The sequence below is a fragment of the Xenopus tropicalis genome, chromosome 9 (assembly GCF_000004195.4).
Source record: "Xenopus tropicalis strain Nigerian chromosome 9, UCB_Xtro_10.0, whole genome shotgun sequence".
NCBI lineage: Eukaryota > Metazoa > Chordata > Amphibia > Anura > Pipidae > Xenopus > Xenopus tropicalis.
The window spans coordinates 29,979,249-29,990,879 of NC_030685.2; the positions used below are offsets into that span (position 1 = coordinate 29,979,249).

General features: G+C 40.6%; 1 pseudogene; it reads right to left on the reverse strand.

The window, feature by feature from the left end:
* Positions 1-6,119: 6,119 nt before the first annotated feature.
* Positions 6,120-6,301, reverse strand: LOC116407890 (annotated as a pseudogene).
* Between the last annotated feature and the right edge of the window lie 5,330 nt (positions 6,302-11,631).

Consider the following 11,631-nt stretch of genomic DNA (forward strand, 5'->3'; position numbering starts at 1 on the left):
GTGGCCTTCTAAAGTCCATTCCAGCATATTGGGAGTAAACTGGGTGCACTGCAAGCAATAAACATCAGAGAAAGTGGTGGTTTATCAAGCAACATTTTCTATTTTCTCAGCTGAAGTGCGTATTTTATGTCTCTCACTTTCACGAGTAGTTTGGCAGGGACAAATAATTCAAAACATGATACAAAAGGTTTGCTGTCTGCCTCACTCCAAAGAGTTATGTACTTTCTCTTGTGGATATTGTGTAAGGAAAAGCTGTTCATATGCCTTTTCATGCACTCACCAGGCTCTTTCTTCATTTATCTTTCACAATTGTATTTCATCTCCTTTTTTCACTAACAACAATGCCACTACAAATGCCGAAATGGCCATCAGACACCGAAGGACAATAAAAAACACTGTCCTTATTAGTTTACAAGAAACCACGTCAATGATCTTTGCTCTTGTATTAATGCCAATAAATTCTACTTGAGTCTACAAAACGTGCCCATTTTTCCAAGAACTGTTTCCTCTCCAAAAAATCTCCAACCTGTTAGACATTGGGCTATATATATTATATTTCTGTGGCTATTAGTAAATTGAAAAAAAAAAGTCACTCACAAGGACCAGGCTGCTGTATATCAGTTTTGGCTTTTGTAAAAAAAAAAATGTTGTCATGTCCATATATTTGTTTTTGAATTTTCAAAGCACTTCACAACATTTTTGTGGCAGAAGAGTCATTTTTTAATACATTTTTCTTTGCACGAAATGTGTCATGCATATAAAATATACTGTAAGGCACAAGATCACTGCATGCTTTGCAAGACTCAAGATTAATGTTCAGCAAAACAAAGCTAAACTATTAGGGCAATGGCACAAAAGGCTATTTCAAGCTTTTCGTTGGCCATACATTTTGTAGCTCCATGGGCAGGGGACAAAACCCTTCACATCACACCCCCATGTACTTGAATGATTGAAAGCCCTAGTACATTTTCTTGACACTCACTGGCACATATTCTAGCAACAATCACACATCAAAAAAGCCACAGACCCTGGACAACTGAAGGCAATGTTTTAGATAATGCATTTTTTTATGATATTTAAATATGCAACTTAAGGTTCAATTTGTATACCAAATGTATGGCCTAGCCAAATGCTGGGGTCCAGCACTCTCATATCTGCTGGAGTTATAGGTACATGGGAAACAGTGGGCATAGTGGTAAGAGAACAACCTAAAATAGCCATAGCTTTGAGTTTGCATCAGAGAAGAACCAGTGAAAGCATTTTTCCTTCTATAAAATAATAAAATGGGTTTAATCAGCCGGATTTGTGGTGTAGTCACCTGCTAATAGAGTAACTCCAGTTCCGCTCTTCAGAACTGTAGACCATTTCTAACAGACAATAAACTCCACTCCATCAGTGACAGAAAGAGAGCACAGCATACTGTAGGTCAGGGAGCCCCAACCTTTTTCACTCATTAACCACACTCAGATGTAAAAAGTGTTGGTGAGCCACACAAGCATGAAAAAAGTTTTTTGGGAATGCCAAATAAGGACTGTGATTGGCTATTTGGGGGCCAATGTGGATGATTTGCCTGAAGGAGGGTTTGCATGAAGTAAAAGTCTCTCTTGCCCCTAAGCCAGAAATGTAAAAATGGGCAGCTACTTTGAGGTCACTGGCAGAAACTTCAAAGGGGGACATGTTGCTCATGAGACACTGGTTGGGGGATCGCTGCTCTGGATCAACACATCAGTTTCAAATAAAGCCTTATGGAACAACAGGATCTGGGCTGCATTGTTTGCGACTGTTACTTAAACTGGGAATTGAGTTCTTATGAAATCATAGCAACCCTATGGGGTTTTCATCCCATTCTTGTGCTTTTAAAGTATCAAAGTGACAGACACAAAACTGACAACATCAATGAACATACAACGAATTCAGCATAATCTTAAGGAAGTGAACCAAAATGTCACATCCTAAACCACCGCATGATAAGACAGCAAAATAAACTCATACTGAACAAAGTTCTAGTCAGTGCTTTATTACTGTTACACATTGGGGTCATTAACTAAATCCCCTGGCTCAAGTACTAGAGCACTAAGGTGAGTAAAATGCCAATGTGCCACCCCCTGTCCACCCCTTATGAACACAGCACTGTTGCTTGCAGAGAATCAGGTCTTTGTGGCAGCTAAGGGCAGGCCAGGGTTCAAACTGTGAAAAACATGGCGGCTTGTGCCTGTTTTTGAGCTCTACCCCTAGTGCTGTATATAAGCGGTTTTGTTTCTTCCCCACTTCTATTTCCCAAACTGCTGCAATGAACTAATACATACTTACTACTTAATTATACCACATGGCACTTATTCCCTGTGCATTTATATATATTTAAAAAAGACCAAAGTCCATCAAGCTCAACCTCTCCAACCAAATCCCAGTGCACATATATACATACACACGCTTTCTAACCTATTTATACATTCACATATATAAACCATATATACCAATATCCATACTAATTGTACATTGTAGCCCAGACAGTTGCATGTACAGTACTTCAAACCCTGTGCAGACAGGAAGGCAACTGCCTATTTGTTTGTGTGGAGCACACCAGAAAGCATTTTGACCCAGAATTGTCAGTATTTCCTTGAAGCTAGATTTTTATTGGCATTTATTGAGTTTCACATTTATCTATCTTCATATAATTCTGACATCTGAGATTGAGTGATATCCCATATATGTGACCATGTACTACATCATTAGCATGAAAACTTGCCAAGGCCTTGCTGCTGAGGGCATTGCTTCTTATGAAATCTCTATTATGTGTGGTATCAACTTTTCAGTATTGGTACCTAAGATTGCTAATAAAGCCTTACACTGGGCTGGTATCTATAATGGATATGTCCCCAGGTGCCTTATTAGTTCATTCTGAGAGGATGATACAGATCGAAACAAAAAATGGCTTTCCATTTAACAAAATAAACCTCCAAGATAGTAACCCTTCCCTTTATATTCCCATGGATTTATATTCTTTTATTTGCATTAGAAGATTTTACCAATACAATAGAGCTCCATGGGCCAGCAAGACTATACCCTGGCACTGCTCAGCAACTCTGCAAGTAGGTTTGGTGAAGGTTACTTTTAATAATTTTAGGGTAGTGCCATGTACAACATTATCACAATTATAGTGTGGAAGAGTAAAAGAAAAAACTGCTTGAGTGAGACAGAAGCTGGGAAGTCTGGAGATGATCATCTTGGGGTGCCTTAATACCAGGTTATTCAATTCTATATAAGAGTCAATGATAACTCTTATATAGAATTGAATAACCTGGTATTAAGGCACCCCAATGTGATCATCTCCAGACTTCCCAGCTTCTGTCTCACTCAAGCAGTTTTTTCTTTTACTCTTGTTTACAGGGCTTGTTTATAATACAAGTTGCTGTTTGCAAAGACTGTCTCTGGCTGAACCTCTTTGAAAATAACCTTTTAATGTGATTTAGACACAGGCCCTGATTTGCAAGAAGGCCACAAAGGCATCAGAATAAGGCGGCAAGTTTTAAGGGGAAGCATGAAGCCTGCAGGCTGCTTTAGTGATGTACAGTATATACTGCTAGTAATATAAAGAAGTGAGACGCATTGGAAATTGGACAGGGGAATTAAACATTTGTTACATTAGGTCAGAGAGAGGTAGATCAGGAAGGCAAGTAAAGGCAATATTAAGACCAACTGCATTCAATGTATACATCATACAAAAGCTATTTCTATGAACAACAGTTGTCAGTAAAGCACAGGTTTCTGTCTGTACCCTACTGCATCCCCAGACTCACCGTGCTCCTAGTTAAGCCAGAGTGGCAGGATTCCTACCCATGGCAACCTATGTCTTACAGCTGGTGTTGCTTTCCAACACAAGGTAACATGCAGCACTGGGCATGCATTGTATAAGGGTAGAAACATTTAGGCAAACCCTGTGGTATATTTTCAAGACACACAACATACAATTTAAAGGCCCCACAGCGCTTAGTTAGTAACTCAGTCTAGAAATTGGAATGCCTTCTATGTATTTGTGGTTTTTATTTATATATCACCACTTATGTATCTGCATACAATAGACTGTACAATAGCAATAAATTAATAGAACAAACAAGGGTTCATACAATAATATATACAAATGGATAAAGAGACAAGTGAAAGGAGGGCTTGTCTTGTAGAGCTTACAGACTAAGTGGAAGGGTAACTACAAACACAAATAGAAGGACATTAATGCAGGTTACAGTGGTTGACACTGCAATATAAGTGCCAGACCTGGGTCAGGTGTTATGCGAGCGCTCCAAGACAAAGACTTTGAGTTTATTTCTGAGGAGGAGGAAATCATATCTAAAGAACAGCAAGGCAGAAAGGTTTAAGACTGGAAACGACAGTAGTAGTAGTGGGGGTTGCAACCAAGAAGTTGCTTTAATAAGAGCGGAGGGGTCAGCCAAGAACTTATAGAGACACAAGAGATGTAGTGAGGTGCAGAGGAATGAAGGGCCTTGAAGGTTATGTGTAGGACTTTGAATAGTTTGAATTCTTCAAATACATAAATTAACCTTTCTTTCGTTTCCCAAAACCGTACTTCAATGTAACTATTTTATATTACAATTAAGATTAATTAAGGAGATAAACATTGAAAAAAAAATGGCCAGTTCTTTCCTGGAAATAGCAAGGAAGCTGCCGGACTGATTTTAGCTCTTGGTTCCTGGGCTGTCCTGTCAAACCTGAGACAGACAGTGACTGACACACGCAGAGGGATGGGAGATCTTCAAGCAGAAAACGCCAGGGACAAAATCAGACCATATTTCAAGAGCTATATCTCCACTGTCTTCTTCTTATAAATTGGTTTGTCGTGCTCAGATGATTACACTGCTGCTGCCTGACCCACAGGAGAAAAATGCATCTTTTATCTACCTCACAGCAGAGAGGAAGCGAGGAAAAATACAAAGAGAGAAGACAGAATGATAGAACCCAGGGGGAAGAGAGGAAAGTGGCTCTCAGAAAGGTAAGGAAGGTAGGAGATAGATGTATGATAACAGAGATTAGGCAAATAGAGGAGTGGGCTTCTGCATAACACAAAAGGACAGAGCAAAGTAAGGAAAATAGATGTGGATGGCGAGTGGGAGGACAGACTGAACAAACATCTGAAATGTGTGTAAAACAAGGGCAAGGGTACAGTTAAAGAAACAGCAATACATACCGATTTAATTTAAATCAGGGTACCCAAAAGCAGCCCTACAGTTACTACTGAATCTCAGTTCATAGGAGGCCACAACAGCTGATTCCTGAGAACTCGCAGGTTAGATATTACAGGGATGTTTCACCTTTAATTTAACTTATAGTATGTCATAGAGGCTCATTCTAAGCAACTTTTCATTATTTATTTTTTATAGTTTGAAATGTCTTGCCTTTTTCTTCTGACTATTTCAAACTTTCAAATTCTTACTAATATGCAGGGGAATTCATGTGCACAAGGGGGGTGGAGTAGTGCATGCACTTAGTGCCAAAGGAGCAAAGGGTCCAAGCATAGAATCATGGCACTTGATTTTTAGACATTTCTAGAATTTTGCCCCTGTCCCACAGTGTAACAAACCACTTGGGCAACAAAGTGCTAGAAATTGCCATTTGTTTACTGGAAATTAGGCTCTTTTAGAGTGCATTAAGGTAAAAGAGGTAAGCAGAGTTTAGCAGCCCCAGCATTACACCATTATTCCAACCCATTACTCACTACGGGTAACTGACCCAGGACGCACAAATACTTGTTAGGGATGGGCCTAAAATAAGAGGGCTCACTGACTTCGTCTAACTAAGACTCATGATGTTTGAATCATTGCCTGTGAGACCAACCCGAAGGCATGGGCTTGGATGCTCATGTGTCCAAGGCTTTCACCAGTGAACAGCATGTGCGGGAAGATCCACCTTTGCCAAAGCTAGGGTGAGAGCCACCAAGTTCTCAACCTAGCTTCGGCAGAGGACTATGACACCTATCCAGGGTGCACAAATCAAACACAAAAAGGTGCTGAAGTGTGCGGGTGCAATGCCATTTATTGCCTGGGTAAGGCTCCAGCTGACAGCTGGAAAGTAAAAAAGAAAAATACTTCCCGCCCGCCTAATGGCTGGGGCAAAAGAAGTGAAGCATGATTAGGCAGAAGGAGCCCCAGACAAAAAATAAACCAGCAGCTCTTCCTTAATGGGAACACAGCTCCTACGCTTTCATCCTACGCTTCTGCTTCAGCCCAAGTAGCAATAATCATGCTTCGGTTGGACCTCATTGGCTATGATACTGCCACTGCGCAAAGCTCTAACTAACATATCATATCCTACCTAAATGTGGAGAGTTTCCAAGAGAAAGAATGTATCAGATCCATTCCTCCTGAAACTATTGGGGCATTCCAGCCATTCTACCTTCTACCCAAAGGAAACACTATGGTAGCAATTAGGTTCCATTCTATTAATTAATATTGGGAAGTAACACCAGGGATCGATATTCACTACACCCCTGCCCAAGTAGAAGAATCTATCAAAATTTCAGATCTAGGTGTCAGCATAGCAAAACTGCATTGATGGATTCAAATATCGGAGAACTTTAGGCACAGTATTAAAGATTGCTGCCCTTTTCATTTTTTTCTGGCTCCTTTGTCCCCAGAAGCTTCATTTTCGAAGTCAAGGACTTTTCTATCATTTCTATCATGGTTTCTATCATTCCTGTTCATTAGCTTCCTGTGCGTTTGTCATTGTCATTAGCCTCCATAGCAATGCAGGACTGAATATATTCCCTTGCAAAAAGACGACGCATTCTATAAATAATTGCGATGCATTTAATTAATTAATTACATGATTGCATAAATGACTTTATAATTATGCTCTGATTAGTTCTGAGGAATTAATAAAGACCTAACTGGTTTGATCTTTAGAGCTGACAGGAGTTTTTATGATGATACTTGTGCCTGGATCTGAGCTAACGTTCTGCTTGAAATAAGTGACTGCACTGAGCTGTAGGGAACGACGACGGAGCATTTACAGTCAGCAAGCGCACAGCTATTCTCTACTAGATTTATCAGAATAATCATGGAAAATGTGTATGGAATTAAACCAGTACTTGCAGCCATTATAATGGAAAAAATTAGGAAATTATTCCAAAATAGTAGTAATTAAACAATGGCCAATGTGGCAGCAGTTGCCATTAAAGGGCAAGTAAATGGGGTTTAGTATACATTTAAATTTTATGTACTGGTGATAACTGTATGGGTCATTTATAAATATCTAGTATAAATAAATTTGAAGCAACTGGACTTGTTTAGTAATCATTGAAGACGTTTTCACTACTCATCCGAGCAGCTTCTTCAGTTCAACTGGAAGCTGCTCGGATGAGTAGTGAAAACGTCTTCAATGATTACTAAACAAGTCCAGTTGCTTCAAATTTATTTATACTAGATATACCATGACCTGGATGAATGAAAATCTTCATAGTCATTTATAAATGTTGCCACAAGTGCGGTCACACTAAAATGGAAGCAAACGTTGGGCATGCTGACACCATTCAGGTCTGAACATGCTGGTTGCCATGCAGTTGAGCCAAGTACCATTGTATCTACCCTGTATCTACAGCCTAATGATGCATGGCATGGAATGTGCTAATTCCAGGGTCCTACAGTGGGTTGCGTGGTACAGCAGACATGCACCAAAAGTATCACATACTAATGCTGCTTTAACATCGAAGTGATGGAGCCCCCAAACGGAAGATGTTCGCAGAAACCTTCATCTGATTTGTGATGGTCTTCCTGTAACTAGGAGCTTTCTGGAAAACAGGTTTCCAGATAAGGGATCCTATAACGCCACAAGGGTTTATATGTGCATAGCAGATAACAGCTGCATGTAGAACAGTACTATAAAGCCAAGCATGGGAACGTATATATTCCATAGCAGTGTTGCTTCACCCACATATCACTGGGCTGCAACAGTTTTATTCAGAATATTATCAAGATTTAAAGAGTGATAAAAGCTGAAATCCAGCAATTATAGAAATGGCTTGTGAAAACAACATTGCACAACAAAACTTCTTACAAGCCCCCCAAGGCCAGAGGCCCTATTAATGCAGGAGTCCAACCTTCTCTAGTAAGAACTTGTCTCTCTTCTTCTTTCTACCATTGCTGTTGATTAAGAATTATTCTGGGGGTATAGTTTTCCTTTAAATGGGATCTCCACCCATGGGATCTCCATCCATCAGGTTTAAGCAACTTTCCAATATACATTAGTTGACCAGTATTTGTAATTGCTGGTTATAGTAATATTCAGCCATTTATAGTTTCTACACTACTGGTTCTGGCTGCTGAAAAAACTCTAGCAGAATCCAGCTGGTTTACAGAACAGGAGGAGGTTTGACTCATGCTACATTGTTTCAAGAGTCTGAACCAAAGAGCAGAAAGAATTAAACTGCTTTCCAGTGCAATTACATTTACAATTAACTTTGTAACCTTTGCAAATGTGTAATGAATGTATTATGCCAAGTTGCTAAAAATAACATTCACTTTAATTACATCACTATATCCACATTGCTAATTACTAATTGGCAAGTTACATTTCAAAAAATCTCAATGTTAGGCAGTGAGATGGCTCATGTAACACCAGTAGGTTGATTCTCAGCGGAGGGTCCTTTTGTACCAGTACTGTATTTAGATTTGTGATTCCTACTTTTGAGGTCCAAGTGGCAGTTCATTTCTTGGGGAGGTTTATGTCCCCTTTAAAGTGTGCTGTTTGATAGCACAAGGCCATTCTAACTGAGCATTCCAATCAGAATGCTGCCTGCCCCAGGTATGTACATCTGGCTTCTCTGTTCATTCAATTGGTACTGGATCCGATAAGTAATTTTTTGCTGCACGGAACACATAAACAGCACTGTGTTTAATTACAATGTAATGTAATATCAGCATGCCAGAACTGTATAGTAATAGCCCTGTGTCTGACAACAAGATGGCTGAAAGAGCATTAATATGCAGGATTTCTGTAGTTAGAGTGGGTGGGTTAGCTGGGGGTACATTATGACATAATTACAATAGGAAAACTAAACCCTAAAAATGAATATAGCTAAAAATTCCATATTTTGTATACTTATTGCACCAACCTTCAGGTTCATCATCTTTACAGCAATGATCTAGGACAGTGCTGTCCAACTTCTGTGGTACCGAGGGCCGGAATTTTTCCGACCTACGTGGTGGAGGGCCGATAATGAAAGCTACTCCCCTTTTTGAAACCGCACCCACTTGAAACCACACCCGTGTTATCACATGACCATACCTATATTAATGGTTGTACTACAGCAAAAACCTGCCATACTCTGCCTTCCCTACCCTGCCTGTGTGTGCCATACTCTGCCTTCCCTACCCTGCCTGTGTGTGCCATACTCTGCCTTTCCTACCCTGTCTGCGTGTGCCATACTTTGACTGTGTGTGCCATTCTTGGCTGGTTTGTGCCATACTTGGCCTGTGTGTGCCATACTCCGCCTGCCCTACCCTTCCTGTGTGTGCCATACTCTGCCTGCCCTATGCTGCCTGTGTGTGCCATACTCTGCTTGCCCTACCCTGCCTGTGTGTGCCATACTCTGCTTGCCCTACCCTGCCTGTGTGTGCCATACTCTGCCTGCCCTATGCTGCCTGTGTGTGCCATACTCTGCTTGCTCTATGCTGCCTGTGTGTATGGAACACACAGGCAGCATACAGTGACACAATGCTGGCACTGCTCCTACAGTCTGCACAATAACTATATATTAAAAAACTTTTTAATTGCAGTACCATCTCAGTATATGTTCTTTTTGTAGTGTGCAGGGATTATTTGTGGGTTTCTACTGCTCCTACAGTCTGAGGTGTGAATAGGGGAACAATGGGGGTGATTAGAGCCTGAGGTGTGAACGCTGCAGGGGGTGAACAATGCAGAGATTAAAAGGTGTGAACAGTACAGGGGATTACATTTTTAAACAATACAGGGGGATTACAGCCTAAATCTGAGGTGTGAAACATGCAGGGGGGGGGCAGTTAATCACAGTACTGATACCATATAAAGCTTCCACAAGAGTAAGCCATCAAAGCAGTGGGGGGCCACACAGAGGGGGGGCGGGCCGCCAGTTGGACAGCACTGATCTAGGACTTTAAACTTGTCACAGAAGCTCCCCATCTTGGAAAGTGTCTGTGACACTTACATGCTCAGGGGGCTCTGGGCAGCTGTTGAGAAGCTAAGCTTAGGGCTCGCCGTAAATAATTGAGCATAAAATGAGATTTCAATGTCATATTAGCTGATGCTACAGGGCTGATTATTCAATTCTCATGCTAACTGCACTGATTTCAGAGCTGCCATTTAATGAGAAAGTCATAGGCAGATATTCAGTAAGGCTAGGGTAGGCTAAGCCTCCCCAAACCTGTTTGGCACATAAAAAAAGAAAACAAAAAAACCTCACTCTGTTTCTGCACTGTCCTGGAAATCTTCTGTTCCTGCCAGCTGGTTCTGCTGTGCTCTGATTGGATCTTTCTTGTGGATTCTCCAATCAGAGCACAGCAGACAGGGCTCGGGAGATATTACAAACTGAAGGCAGTGCAGAAATGAAAACTGAAAAGAAGAATCTGCAGACTGTAAACTCTTAACTCTCAACTTTTGCTGCAGATTTCATCCCACTCCCACAGGTACTATACACAGGTACTATACACAGGTACTATATGCAGGTGCTATACACAGGTACTATACACGGGTACTATACACAGGTACTATATGCAGGTGCTATACACAGGTACTACACACGGGTACTATACATGGGTACTATACACAGGTACTATACACAGGTACTATATACAGGTGCTATACCCAGGTACTATACACAGGTACTATATGTAGGTGCTAAACCCAGGTACTATGCACAGGTACTATACACAGGTGCTATACGCAGGCGCTATACACAGGTACTATACACAGGTGCTATACACAGGTACTATACCCAGGTGCTATACACAGGTACTATACACAGGTACTATACACAGGTACTATACACATGTACTATACATAGGTGCTATACTCAGGTACTATACACAGGTACTATACACAGGCACTATACACAGGTACTATACACAGGTACTATACACATGTACTATACATAGGTGCTATACTCAGGTACTATACGCAGGTACTATACACAGGCACTATACACAAGTACTGTACAGTTCTAAAGGCTGAATCAGTAGCTGAAATTAAATAGTTTTTTGCCTGACCTGACATTTATAATATGCCTATCACCTACCCTAACATATGAACGGTAAGTTAACTCTTTCCCCCTGAAAAAGCTCATTGTGCTTTTATATATTTGTTGTTTTTTGCGCTTACAATTTTTTTTTTTTACTTTTTGTTCATTTCTAGTTAGTTACAGTGGGGCCAATGTTGTGTATCCGTGCCAGTGTTATAGTGCCAGGGCCTGAATATCTGCCATTATTACCCACTGCATCTCACTGTATATAATGTGCTGGTTTTGTAAATACAGACTGCGTCTCACTGCATATAATGTGCTGGTTTTATAAATACAGACTGCGTCTCACTGTATATAATGTGCTGGTTTTGTAAATACAGACTGCGTCTCACTGTATATAATGTGCTGGT